At 31.5% G+C, this 15,849-nt stretch overlaps 1 protein-coding gene across 1 annotated transcript in view; it reads right to left on the bottom strand.

Annotated features, from left to right (window-relative positions):
* LOC147072018 (protein rolling stone-like) overlaps window positions 1-11,469 on the bottom strand; it is a 79,579-nt gene extending 68,110 nt beyond the window's left edge. Inside the window, exon 1 of the mRNA XM_085946751.1 lies at window positions 11,270-11,469. The gene's annotated coding sequence lies outside the window, so the exon portion shown is untranslated. The remainder of the gene's footprint in view (window positions 1-11,269) is intronic.
* Between the last annotated feature and the right edge of the window lie 4,380 nt (window positions 11,470-15,849).

Here is a 15,849-nt window from a genome sequence, read left to right as displayed (position 1 = left end):
GATTGGATAAATCAATGAACTATTAGAACCAAGGTCAACTTGTTAAGGCAAATGGTAGGCACTGCAACTGTGTTATACCTATTTATATCTAATATTTTCTTGATAAAATAATTTATTATCAATGGTATCAGGTACTATATATACACAATGTATCAATGTCGACTAATTATGATTGTATCATTTTGATAACTTCCGAAATAAATAATTATATCGGGTTTATATATTTCATTGAAATAATACTATGATATATAATTTATAGTATTAGGGAGTAGCAATTAACAGAAAACGCATGTACTTACATATTTTGCATGATGAATATAAAGTTTTTGAAAATGGCCTATAAAATGTCAAAAAAAACATTACAACATCAGTACCTATATATTAAAATTGAATATCTCAATATGTCCAACCACTTGCTTGAAACACAAAAGTACGATTTGAAGTATCTTTCGTACGAAACTTTTTCTAAAGGGTTTCATTAACCACATAGGTCCGATATTCCCCATTTTACCCATCCATAAATCCATATAATATAATAATATGTTTTCATATTATATATTTTCGTAGTATCAACATAATATACGAAATCATTCAGATTTGGTACGATTTTAATAATACACTAGCTGTCAGGTCCTTCTCATTATGGGAGCAAGTGTGATTTGTTATTTGATAGTGAAAATAAAAGTAGTTTAGTAGAAATTTTAAACTTTGATTACAATAATAGGTATGTATATAAAAAGTGGAATATTATTAAATATTATAGATATTACTATTAACAACTAATTTTTCCACTCTATACGTAAGCGCTTCATTAATTTCTCTAAATAGTTTAGTATATCTACCTACTAATAGCAGCGTTTCTATATAATTAAGTATCGATAAAGTCTCTTGCACATATTATCAATATCATTTATTTCATATTTCATTGTACCTACTACATCGTACAACTTATTTTTCTGAAAAACATAGGTTCCATAAATTATTAACGCATTTTTTAATTAAAAAATGTTGTAATATTCGAGTCCGTCCCAAAAAAAAAAGGACTCCAGATATCCGGTGTCTACTCATCAGTTTTCAGCCACCTGTCTTATTTGCATGCTATAACCACACTATAATATTATAGCTTAATATGTATGTTATTTCTCGTTTCTTACATTTTTATTAACACCTTTACCTGGTCGTAGTGCATAAGCGGCTCAGTGGTTTCCAACCTTTCTCTCGAGTATCATATCATAAGACAGAAAAAAGTAACAGCGCGTAACCCCAATATCATAATAAGTATAGTTGTAAATATTTATATATTGGTATATTTTGTTGTGGGTCCCAGGTTCGAAACCTGGGTCTGACAAAATACACCTATTGTTATTCAATTTGTGTTTGGAGTCAGAGTATGGAGCTAATAGGTTGAGCAAGTGGCCAACATCCATTTTTGTTGTAAAAACAAAAATCTGTCAATACAAACCTCGACTCTATGGTGGCCCATATGATCCAATTAGGATCGGACATGGTCAAAAAGTATATATACTTATATATATATATATATATATGATTTAATTGAGTAGAGATATACCAGTGGCGAAGGGTGACTTTTGGAAAGAGGTAGGCTATGGAGATCAGAGAAAAAGAGCACACTTGTCAGGTATACGTAGGTACGGGAAATCAGACGATATTACGATACTGATGAATAGATATACACTAATGCCAACGTCACACTAAATCGGTGAAACAATATACAATTGAGCAATGAATATAAATTATGTATTTTCCTATACCTACACGTAACATACGCCCAAAAATATATCATCGGTAAATATAGCGGTATCAACAGCTCAAAATGACAAACAACTAAACAAAGCAATAATATAATTATGTTAGTCTATGACTGAATTAACTGTTACTTAAATATAATAATCACGAGATAAAATCATGATTTATTTTTGTAAATATTCTATATTTATATGACGTGATTGAATTCATAGAAATTATATTTTTAATTATCGCATTATGTATTACTTACTTATTATTTGAATAAAGCGGCAATCATCGACACTAAATGTATGCAGAGATTTTAAGCTTCGACTTTTAAGCTTATAGATTTGTGCCAGACTACCCCGATGTCACGTGACATGCAGTTCATACTTTTTGCACGCCAAATTTATCTCGAATGAATCGATATTTCAATACTAGCCAGAGAACACGTGGCGCTGCTTGACACCTATTTTTTATTTATTCCTAATTCTGACGATAGATGGCTGTCATTTTTATTTTTAAATATTAATTAATTATTCTGACGATAGATTGGTTGACGCACATTTTTTATTTATTTAAATTTAAATACTTTCTATCTATTTTTCTTAGAAGGTAGGCTTCGAATAATCGCCTACTAAGGAACCTTCGCCATTATATTATCGCGTCCTCCCAAGGATGGATTCGTGTATCCCCTTACCGAAGTTTTCCGAATGCGTAACTGTTTCCGAAATCACCCGAAGTGCCACGTTCACAAAATACACCTCCTACAAAGATCCTAACTCCTAAATACATGACGATAGTTTTGAACTGAATGTGTTTTCATCGCAATCTGAAAAGTGTTTCTATCCGCAAAAATATAATTAATATTCAATCATTTACTTACAAACGATAAGGAATTGCATTTACCTCTACAACAATCAATACATCGTAATAATTGGCATTGAATTATTGATGTTTGTGGCATAACGTGTAGGTACCCATCGAATGAAAGGAGGCAGACATTATTTGATTTTTAAATAGAAACAGTAATTTTAATAACTACTATAATCAATAAAAATGACAGTAAATAAACTAATTAAGAGTGGTCGGCGAATTAACTACAACGTGTATCCCCATTCATAGTTTTAGATTAAACCATTGCGATATAAATCATTTCAACAATAATTGAAGACCATTTTTTTTTTTCCAACACTACAATTAGGTCACGATGTCTAATTATAGTTTGTAATAGTAGTGTAGTAGCCCACAATGCCCAAGCGTTTAACGAGTCGGCTTATGATGTCATGGGTCCCGCGTTCGAGTCTTGGGTCAGGAGAAAATCCATGTTGTTTTTCAATGTGCGTTTAGAGTCAGAGTATGGACCTAATATATTGAGTAAGTGACTAACACACTAACATCCATTTCTCGTAAAAACAAAAGTCTGCAACCACCAACATTCTGTGGATGCCTAAAATGATCTTATTGGTCCGTACATGGTAAAAAAGTATGTTAAAAAAACGTAGTAAAACAACCACAGAAATGGTCAGGATTGACCAAATCGTAAAGATATATTGTGACCTCGCCGAGAAACGTCATAACGATGAAAAGACTACGTTTTGGACTACGATGGTTGCCAAGATAATAATTTTGTTTAATAGTATAGATTGATCGCAGGGGAATTATTTTGTACACAGTCGCGATAAGCAAAATTTCACAATAAAAACTTTTTCGATTTGAAACAATAAACAATTTTATTTAAAATATGACACTAATAAACCAAACTAAATTAATAATAAAATAACCGTCACAGATACAATAAAAATAATATAACTTTGCAATAAATTTAAAAAACAACATTAATGCTGTTCCGCGTTGCAAACCAGAATCTACATAGTTTACCCTGCTTGGCCTGTTCGCATTTATTATGTAAAAATTGTCGATAATTGTAAAACAATCTGATCGTACGTGAGTGATTTCACTAATCATGAGGATTCCTGGCACGTGGCACATGTCAAAATAAGTGCGGAAAAAATATTATTAAAAATTGATTGCGATATAACGAATTAGCCGGGGTCTATGTATTGCAATACCGGTATTTCAAAACTGGTATTCCAGTATTTATCAATACCAAAAAACCGGAATATTCGGTATTAAAAACCAAACTCATTTACGTTTTTGAAAATGAATTGAATGTTATGTCTATATTACTTTATACTGTATTGACTATTAAATTTAGTGTATAAGTTATGTGCTGCTAAAATGCAAATATATTTACTGAACCCAACAAATTTGAAATAGTACTCGTAATAAAACAAAATTAATCAAATATACTTATTTATAAAATTGTCGCGATAAATTAACATAACATTATTTCGAAATAGAAAACATTCGTGACAAATGTCCAATTTTATTATTCTATAATAAAATTATTGATGACTGTACATGAATTGAATTGAAGAAGCATCTCCTGCAAACGCACTTATTTGAACGTCTTACTGAACTAGTCTTTTTGAGGGTTTTAGTTATCAATTTATTCAAATTATTTGTAAATAATTACAAGATAAAAAGAACTTTTTATATACAACGTTTTTAAATTTTTTGTTGAATCATATAAACTTGACTTGACTAGCTTAAACGATTATAGAATACTGAAATGTCATATTGACATTTCATTTTGATTTCCATAGTAACGCACGTATATATTAATAATTTAGTTGCTAGGACAATCCGCTTAGCAACCAATAATGGTGTCGAAATAACTTTTCATACAAAACAGAATTAACTAAAAAAGAATTCAATTCTGCTTAAAGATGACTAAAAGTATTAAAAAATGCATTGGCATTGTGTTCTGTTATATTCTAAAAGTTTCAAATGTCTAGCTAGTCGGGAAGCTAGTTAAAAATCGATTGCAAGATTTGTACCGGACAAAGAGCCACCGGACAAATAAGAATACGAGCTAAGAAAAACGTTTTAAATCACCAATTCTACAATATTATCATCAATACATATTTTAAATGTCAACATAATAAAATAAAAATGTAGGTAGGTAGGTTTTTGGTATAAAATAATGTTTTAAAAAAATTTTAAAAGCTATATTTACCGATAAGTACTTTTTAATGTTTCAACGAATACCAGTATTCATTAAAAATACCGAAAATCCGGTATTGCTATTTTCATTCGGTATTGCAATCCCTACTGGAGTCGCATGAATGACATATAATTCCTGTATATTCTGGGTATTTTACATCTACGTGAATTTCAACTTACACATGGTGATTTGATGGTAAGATTTCTTATGGATTTTTTTATTCTATACACTTGTTAAAAATAAACCACCTTTAAAAAATAAATTAGTGTTTTATGTAAGTAAATTCAAAATTAAAGACAGTTTAGTCAGTTAGACAGATTTAATTGGGAGCTTCGGTAGAGTCTCGCCCGCATAAGAGTTGTTACCTACTAAACTTGACAATTATTAATATGTAATCCCGCCAATTTTCGGCAAGGAGGATTTTTTGCAGCTTCCTCGGCAATATACTTGTACAATAAAAATGTATCGGAACCATAGGTGTAGTACCAATGTAAATAAATTATGTCAATATGTTACTGCTCGCCCCCCTTGTAATGAGATTATATTTCCAGTGCCCTCTGCCGCCCATTTTGAAAGTAGGTAACTGTACGGCAAGAGGATGATGTGATACCCACATTAACTCGGAAAAATGGTATGGGGGAGGTTCATTTCAAAGAAATATTTATAATTGTCCTTTTGGGCGGCAGGAGGGGGCGGAGTAAAATCTAGCAGGTGGCGTTTAGCTTCTCTTCGTTTCAACAGTGGACTCCCCCCTGCACTTCTCCGGGTAATTTCCCCATACCCAGACACTCGCACTTTGAATCTACTGATGAATGATGTCCTAATATTATAGCAAACATTGGATGACTTAGACGGTTACACTAATTCATAAATTTTACTAATACAGGCTTTGTATATCGTAAAATTCCGAAAGAAGAGGAGAAAACCCGTTGAGAAAGCTGTTCGACAGCCAAATCATCTGGGTCACGACCCTCAGCTATGAGGTACTGACGAATAAAGTTCTATTCCATTCACCAACATATTTTGTATTTTTTTCGTTTTTGGGTGGGGGGTCCGATCTCGAAAACCCCCCTTTTGTTCGCGTCTAAATATAGTCTGTCTTCTATAAGCTGGCGTGCGGTTTCCCCCCGCTTCAGCATTCAGCACTGCATTCCCTCTCGTTCCCTTCCATTGAAAACTTGCAACAGTTGAACGCGACGGCACAATGCTTTCCGTGACGCGTACGCCAGCTTATAGAATACTGACTTGTATTCTATAAGCTGGTCTACGTATGGGCTACGTATTTTTGTCAAAATAATATAAGTAGGTACTGTGACGCCTTTATACATTAGCTTAGAACTAGGTTAAAGTGCTTCGTAATTGCTAATGTATGTAAGTAGATACTCGTACTTGAGATAAGCATTTCAGCTTTTCTAGTTCACGGTATTCAGATGAGACTGAGTTCGGAAAACAACTGATTCATGATTATCCACATAGACATAGAGACTGGGGACTCATTTCAAACAACGAAATGTAATGTTGACTAGAGCGCCAGACTCGAATTTTGTTCATTCTGATTATGACAATCGAGCTCTGGCGAATATAATAATTTATTTTTATATAATATATTCGCAGGGTATTTTACTGTTATAAAAAAAACACAGAGAAAGAGTATAATTACCATGAACAATCAATAGGCAATATTGAGAAGTCGTTCATAAAAAAATATTATTTAAGTAAGCAACCACTATATTGTCATCTTCGTGTGCGGAATATGGCCCTCCACAATACGAGAGGGACCTTCAAATAAGTTTTTTAGAGGAATAACCATTGGCCCCACATCCTTAAGCGGGCCCCCAGGCCAGGATCTTTGGCGGGCCCACCTACCTATCGCTGAGGTTAAGGGCAGTGTGGTACTCTAAAGTAGTTTTTCCCAAATTATATACTGGAGTTATCATTTAAGTACGTATATCAATCATCATATTTATATCAAATAATAATAAATAATGAATAATTGTAACGCGCAACCACATATTTAAAATATTTAATAGTCCTGATAGAAATAAGCGTCGCAGGCGACTTTTTTACTATTAGAGTAAATTTGTGATGTGTGTTAATCTCACTAAGCTGGTCGACCCGTCACGCTGGGCCCATTCTATGCCAGGACCCCCAGGCTAGAGCCCTATCAGCCCCCCCCCCCTTTGTGGGGGCCATGAGAATAACTGTCATATTAATAGCCAATTGTATACGTACACTAAATGTGTACACCGTTATCTAAAAAGTGAAAACAAAAAGTGAAATGCGTATTTTTTAACGTCGAAAAAGTGGACATCTAAAAATGACTAAATGAGCTATGATATTCGGTTGGCAACACATAGACTGAATTTTACGGTCGGCTTGTTTTACCCAGTATACGATCGTAAAAAAATGTCACAGCTGCTATTATTATTGATCGTGTGCTTACTGCACACCGACTGCAAATTGTGATTTATATTGCGTATTGAAACAATAACTGCAACCACTGCTATCTATGTATATACCTACTTATTCAGAGCCGAATTTACAGTTGAAGGGGTCATGGCTTAATAAATAGCGGACCCTCCCAAATAACTCTAAATATTGAATCGTATTTTAAAAAAAATGTCTTTTTTATATAAATAGTAAATTCTATTACGCATTCAAGATTTCCTCAATATATATTTTAATTGGCTCAAAAATTGTATGTCCTTGAACATGTGATCTGAACATCTCAATTTATTTTCGGGTTCCGTGTCCCCTACCAATTCGATGTCCTGGGGTATAGCTCTTTAGCAGCCCAGCCCTATTGTAAATCCGGCCCCATATGTATTGTAACTCTTCGATAAAGCGTCTATGTGTCATATTACAAATACATTCCTTGTTTCGTCCGATTGTCAAATGCCATAAAATATGGCGTCTTATAATTAAAATAAAATTGCAAATAACCGCGACAATTGGTGAAACATCAAAAACACGTCAACTCCTGAGACCTGATTGCATGTTGAAATTTAATGAATTAATGATATTGCTCACGTTTCGTGAGTCATTCAATATCAGGTGATTCTTTAAAAATGAAGCTCGGGATAAAACCAGAGGTGTGCAACCAGTTTCTTTATTGTGTGGCATACGAATAAATTCACAATTACTATTCGCGATAGGTGCGCAATAAACACACATAATAATATATTGCAAGTTAAATTAATAGAGTGAATTTTATTATTAAATGCTACGTATTGAATCAAACTCAGATAAGTATTTTTTTTTTAATTATGGAGAAAAACTGGTAAAATTTCCTATTATATATAAAATGTTATAAAAAATATTATCGTTTTATTCATTTTTTATATTTTTGGAGTAATTCGTTTAGTTTAGATTTATCTGGGTCTGGTGTAATTTATTCGAGTAGCCATTTAAGTACAGTGATGGCACGTAGAAACTTTAACAATAATTCATAGTACCTATATCTCATTATTTTGAACTATGTACAATATTATTATGTTTGTATCCATAAGTTAATAATATCTACATACATACATACTATGTTATGTGCCTTTAAAAAAATGTATTAAATTGAACAATTATGCAGTGTGTGACAGATTGCCAAGAAGTGCATTTCTGAACTTATAAACAGCGATAATACGTAGAGCGGATGAGTTTATAACGATTTTGTAATACAGGAAAGTAAATATCAGTTGAGGATACGTGAAGACTTATAATAATCGCGAATCAATCCTACAATAAGCAACCATTTTCGAGTCAAACGATATTAATAAGTAACATAATGTATTATTATTTTGATTTGTTTACATGCGGCAGGAAATACATAAGTACCTATTCAAAATTCAACTAAAATTAAATTCATTCTAATACATTCGATTGGGATGTATGTATAAATGCACGCCAATCATTGGATTTTTAAGTTGCAGATGCATAACCGCACTTATTACCACGTTTTTATTAGCGGTTGTTTATCCATTACAATTCTTGCAATCGATTTTTAACTAACTTCCCGACTAGCTAGACATTTGAAACTTTTAGAATATATCAGAACACGATGCCAATGCATTCTTTTAATACTTTTAGCCATCTTTAAGTGGAATTGAATTCATTTTCAGTTAATTCTGTTTTGTATGGAAAGTTATTATTGTCGGTTGCTAAGGGGGTCCTAGCAACTAAATTATTAATATATACGTGCATTACTATGGAAATCAATATGAAACGTCAAAATGACATTTCAATATTCTATAATATTTATTCAGTATTTCTGTCAAGTACAATAAAAAGTTTTTATTAATAGGTACCTACATAGAATTGTCAAGTTTATATGATTTTACAGAAAATTTAAAAACGTGGTTTTTATCTTGTAATTATTTTTACTTTTTACTTAGTCAGCCGTGTAAATGCTGACACAATTTCGCATTTCTTTTTTATAGACACGGCTGGGAATGTACAAGGCCAAACAATGCAATTTGTGGGCGAGCTTATATGTAGTTTGTTTTTACTATAGACTATCGTGTATGTAAATCCAGATAAAATGAGTCAACAAATTGCGTAGGTAGGCTACATCGAGTGGGGACATGAAACTGTGATAGTTTAAATTGAATTGGTAGTTTTAAATACAACTAAAGGGCAGCCGTTTTACGCCTTGATTTTAGAATAAATTATATTCGTAGTAGGTACCTAAGTACTTTAAGTTCAAGTCAAGTCTATGTGTAATGATTTTGTCAATACCGAGCGGCCGAACTGAGGTGATAACTTATGAAGGATAATTACGGTAAGCATTATCTTCGTTGTGTGAATAGGGTTGAAGACTGATAGGATAAAATACTGAAATGATCTTGTAAACACGCCAACCAGAATGTATCTATTTTTATCACTGTTTAGTTGGTAACAATGGAAAGGAATATGTGGGGGTGTATTTAAATATGTATGTCATAAAATCGCTCACTCTTCGTTGAGTACCCTTAATCAGATACTATCTGTAGCGTGCGAATGTTGAGTTAGTACAATATCGATCGAGACGGCGGAACTACTTCGAGCATGACTGTTTCAAATATGTATGTAATCCGACGGTTAATTAATTCTAAACTATCAAAATTATATTGTTTTTTCTGTATTACTATTTGATTATAAAAAAAATGATTAAGCATTATATGGCGTTAGTAATGTTTAGAATGCATTTTAATGCCAATTAATAAAATTGATCTAGATGGGTTATAAAAGAAGTCTACATCACGATTGAGTGGAACGCTCAGATGGAGCGGTTTCTATACCGCATGGTGACGATCGACGATTTTTTAGTACCTGCGAGGCCCGAAATAAAATTCGTTTGTCAGGCGCGTTGCGAATAAATTCGCTGCATTACTTTTCGTCTATCTGCCGAACTTCGGCAGGTCTCAAGTCACACCTGTGCGAAATTTTACCGCTGCATATAACTATCATAGTTTGTGCAATAGCTACACGCCGGCAGAGAAAAGTGGATAACTGTAAAGTAAAAAGTCCGTTTCTAGTAAATAGAATATGTCTATTTATAATTCGACTGCGTAATAAATTAAGTATAAAACAATATAGGTATACCTACCAATTAATACACTTGTTAATATGATTACGAAATGTAGTTACCCGGGTTTCCACGAATACACGTCATTAAAAACGCATGTCGTTAGAACAATAATAATAAACAGTTTGCAATGTTGATTAATATAAGTACTTATATTTTTTTTTCATATAGCTATTTGATAATCAGTGTGTAATGTATTATACATTCAGTAATTTATTACGTATGTACCACATATAATATTGTTCATCATTTTTTTTGTGAATATCCAAAGCATTTCTGTTATATTTACAATCATATTGAGTCTGTAATTATTATACTTATGTCAATTCGCCAATTTCATTTATTTGAATTCTTTACGTCAAGCTGTGTTTGAAGTACAATATTTAAGTTGATAATAACTCAGTAAATGTCTTCATACTTATACGAATTTTATACATGTTAAACGCAATTAAAATTAATTATGAGACCACGTGCGTGTACCTATTTACTATAATTTAGTGTGGACACTACTAATTATTTATGTTTGACCAGACTTGGCGCCAAGTTAAACAATTTGTTTTTATTCATAAAAATACTATTTCTAAGAATAAAATTAATAAGTTGCATGAAAACAAATTAATTAAATATATTACCATCACCTCCAGTAATATAACCGTTAAATTAGTTATGTCATAAAATACTAAATTGCTCTGAAGTTACAATTATAAATATTATAATTATACGTATGTAATGCATATTCAACTGTTATACTTACGTCTACAAATAAAATTATTATTTGAATATACTTTTTCATTGATAAATATTAATTCAATTTAAGAAACGGTTTTAGGTCTCCAGTCTCGTAATAAGATCATTTGATATAAATATACCTACAATAATAATTAATAACAGCTTACCTTTTGCAACAAATTTAACCGATGTAGTTATGAAAAATCACAAAAACACAGAAGAAACTATTATTTTAAGCCACTAAAAATAACTGAAATCTGACGTTTGCCACCGCAATGCACCGGCGTGAAGAGTCGCGATCTGTACAATACCACCGTGCTTGTCGACTGCCGGCAGTCAATTAAATATTAACTGTTCTACTCGACCCCTGCCTGCCGACTGCCTACCTTTACAATCAATGAATCAATCCCCTACACAAGAATTTCTCTCTTTCTCACAGCGCACCACTTCAGTTTTGCTACCCCATAGAAATAGGGCTACCACAAACACATTTAAAATATTAAAATATTTTGAAATATTAATAATAAATATTAATAAACTTGTATTATAATATATCGACTCTTTGTGTAAACTATCACTGTGAATTTGTGGTAGGTAACAAATAAATACTCATAACAAGCATGCAATGCTTGTGATTTAATAGGTTGATTTATAGTTTAAACATTGAGAGTTATATTATTATATGTAAAATGTCATATGCATGTAAAATATACATTACATAAGAGATTAAAAACTGTCCTCTTATAAAGAATTAGATAAATAGTGGGTTCAATTAATCTTTTCATCAATAAAGCATTAGATCCAACAGAATACCTCAATATATGTGTCGCTAGATTTCAAAATTAGCCAAGTCCATAATAGATTGAATATGAGAACAGCTTTTTGTTTTCTCAAATACACAGTCACAAGGGTGAAAGTTTATATTATTTCGAGTATAGAATATTTAAAATTAATAAATTCCAAATTTTGATAATGCAGAAATGTTAGAAAGCAGTACTTCTTCAGCAATTCACAAAAAAGTCAAAAATATCTAAAGGTGGACTTGGCTGATTTTGAAATGTAGCGACACATATGTGCTTTGATGTGTCTATATTTATATAATGATTTGGCATTAAAAAGTAAATTTCAGAAAAACAGGTGAGATAGGGCTTTATCAAATAAAACTTAAATATTGCGGTTCATTCATAAAATTGATTCCTTGTGCTATAAAGAGGAAGCCTATTTTTAAACTGAGAAATAATTTGTAATCTCAGTTAACAATATCAGAAAATATAAAAATTAACACACACTATGGTGAAGTCTGGATCTACTTTTCAATTAGAAAATCAGAAATAACCACAAAACATTTGATTATTATGACAATATTTTGAACTTCGTTATTATAAAGCAATAATATGTTATGACTTTGTGTATATTATAACTTGTAACATAAAAATCGAAAAATGAACGTTATTATAAAGTTTACCAAGAAACTCGTCACCATAATATGGCTATCTTGTCGTAAGGCTTATTCAGTTTTTTTTCTTAATTCAATCAGTTACGAGTATCATAGTGTATTTATATTTACGTGTAGATAGGTAGTGAATTTAACAAGTTATAAATTCAAGACAATCACACACGGAATGGGAGGAAAAACAAAAGAAGAGTAAGCCGAAATATCCCAAAAGAAATACACCGAATGATTAGACTGTTATATTATTATCTAGAAGTGTTTGTTTAGTTGTTATCGGGGCAGGATTTACATTTCATGACGACTTAGGCTAATATATAATTATTGCCTCCCCAAAAACGAGCTTAAAATACTCACACAATTAAAAAATATATATTATTAAGAGTATACTTCAGTAAAACGGCAAATAATTTTCAACTATAGGTGCGACGAAATTTCGGACTCGCTGCAAACGGAGAGCGAAAGTATAGCTGTGAACACGTCAATTTGTTTTGTGATGGCGTCGGGGGAATTAATTCTTAAATCGTGTAAAGATGACTAAAAAACGTTATCCATTTACTTGAAAAAGAAAACATGTCAATGAATATATTATTATTATTACTAATAGAACAATAAACATAACATTACATGGACGCATGTTGAATTTTTATGAGAAATTATGTTTTTTTCTGCACGCGTCGTTTGCACAATCTTCGCATCGCGTAGTCACGATCGTTTTAGACCGTACCCCAGCTGAAGTATAGCCTTAAATAATACGGTTAAAATGAAATGAAGATCTTTATAATATATATTAAATGCCAGACTCTATTGGTATTCTTCTTCTTCTTTAACAATGTCAATGTCAATGTCAACAAAAAACAGGCATTCCAGGTTGAAATTCTCAGCCTGATGAAAAGCTACTTGGTTAACTTTTTTATCTTCTCGTTACTCCTAAAGTCATTCCACCCGCGCACCCAGTATTCGTCGCAAACACCTGCTCTCGAAGCTCAGTATACGATTACTCTGAGCCTTTGTTAGGTTCCATGATACGGTACCGTAAAGCAGCACCGTCAGAGTGAAAACGTTGAATATGCGCCATTGGTTTTGACTGAGTACAATCGTGATAAAAAGTGATTACTTATATAATAAAATATTCACAAAACACATGTAACCTAATGTACCTCCGCACACTGCTCGAATGTGATATTTCAGTTTCAAAAAAGCAGTCGGTGTCACAAGCAACAAATTTCACTCGGCATATTATGGCGCTGGTATCATTGCAAAATGTCACGCTTGCACATGTGTAGAAGTGGCTTGTTCATGCGTTTCGGCCTGCCGCGTGACGTCACCGTCCCGGCATAGCCCTCGCATACGCACACGGAAGACAGTTGAAATATTGTGCGCAATTTTGATTTATGACTATATCCCAGACGAGACACGATTTTTAATGTGCGACATGATAGAATTCAAAATACATTCATTGCAAACGTAATGTTAACAACACAATTATTATGAAAACGGAATTAATAACAATATAATTTTTTTTTTTTTTAAATATATAAATAATTATTTCGAAACTTTATATTCTAAAAAACGTGAAATTATATTCGTAATACCTATATAAATATTTGTGATTAAGTAGTACCTACTTAAATATACTTAGCTTTTTCTTGTTGATAACAACACTATACATTTTTTATACAAAATGTATACTGTCCATTATTATTAATTCTACAATAATAAATAAATGCTTACACATAATGTAACATTAATAAACTATATGGTTCAATTGTTATGAATGTATATAAATAATATTTATCAAAACGTCATGAAATGAGACTATGCACCAAAATATAAGTTATTAAAATTGAGATAAATATTTTGCCGATAGTACGTACATATTATTAAAAACAACTTTTTTGTGAATCGAGAATAAAATGTAATAATGGTACATAATTTACTAATTTAACAATATTGACATAATGACGCACCTAAGTACGTGGGGCGTTCATTATATTATTAATTAGACACCGGATATCTGGAGTCCTTTTTTTTTTGGGACGGACTCGAATATTACAACATTTTTTAATTAAAAAATGCGTTAATAATTTATGGAACCTATGTTTTTCAGAAAAATAAGTTGTACGATGTAGTAGGTACAATGAAATATGAAATAAATGATATTGATAATATGTGCAAGAGACTTTATCGATACTTAATTATATAGAAACGCTGCTATTAGTAGGTAGATAATTATACTATACTATTTAGAGAAATTAATGAAGCGCTTACGTATAGAGTGGAAAAATTAGTTGTTAATAGTAATATCTATAATATTTAATAATATTCCACTTTTTATATACATACCTATTATTGTAATCAAAGTTTAAAATTTCTACTAAACTACTTTTATTTTCACTATCAAATAACAAATCACACTTGCTCCCATAATGAGAAGGACCTGACAGCTAGTGTATTATTAAAATCGTACCAAATCTGAATGATTTCGTATATTATGTTGATACTACGAAAATATATAATATGAAAACATATTATTATATTATATGGATTTATAGATGGGTAAAATGGGGAATATCGGACCTATGTGGTTAATGAAACCCTTTAGAAAAAGTTTCGTACGAAAGATACTTCAAATCGTACTTTTGTGTTTCAAGCAAGTGGTTGGACATATTGAGATATTCAATTTTAATATATAGGTACTGATGTTGTAATGTTTTTTTTGACATTTTATAGGCCATTTTCAAAAACTTTATATTCATCATGCAAAATATGTAAGTACATGCGTTTTCTGTTAATTGCTACTCCCTAATACTATAAATTATATATCATAGTATTATTTCAATGAAATATATAAACCCGATATAATTATTTATTTCGGAAGTTATCAAAATGATACAATCATAATTAGTCGACATTGATACATTGTGTATATATAGTACCTAATACCATTGATAATAAATTATTTTATCAAGAAAATATTAGATATAAATAGGTATAACACAGTTGCAGTGCCTACCATTTGCCTTAACAAGTTGACCTTGGTTCTAATAGTTCATTGATTTATCCAATCTGGGAGTTCACACATGAAACTATAATTTGATGTTATAGTAATATGGTAGAAAAAACAAAAAAAAACTTAACCTGCGCGTTTGTTAACTGATCTACGTATTTTCTTAAAATCCGAGATCTCTTCAGTTTTAACGATTATGGATTATAGCTTAAAATTGTTTATTTGTTTTTATTTAGTGAGTAGGTATATTTTGTGATATTTCACATTAGCTGGTTCCATTGTTTACG

The sequence above is a fragment of the Rhyacophila brunnea genome, unplaced genomic scaffold (assembly GCF_057557595.1).
Source record: "Rhyacophila brunnea isolate RB1 unplaced genomic scaffold, BYU_Rbru_1.0 scaffold_2, whole genome shotgun sequence".
Taxonomy (NCBI): Eukaryota; Metazoa; Arthropoda; class Insecta; order Trichoptera; family Rhyacophilidae; genus Rhyacophila; species Rhyacophila brunnea.
Note: the sequence above shows the minus strand (reverse complement) of the source record. Positions and strands in the feature narration are given on the sequence as shown.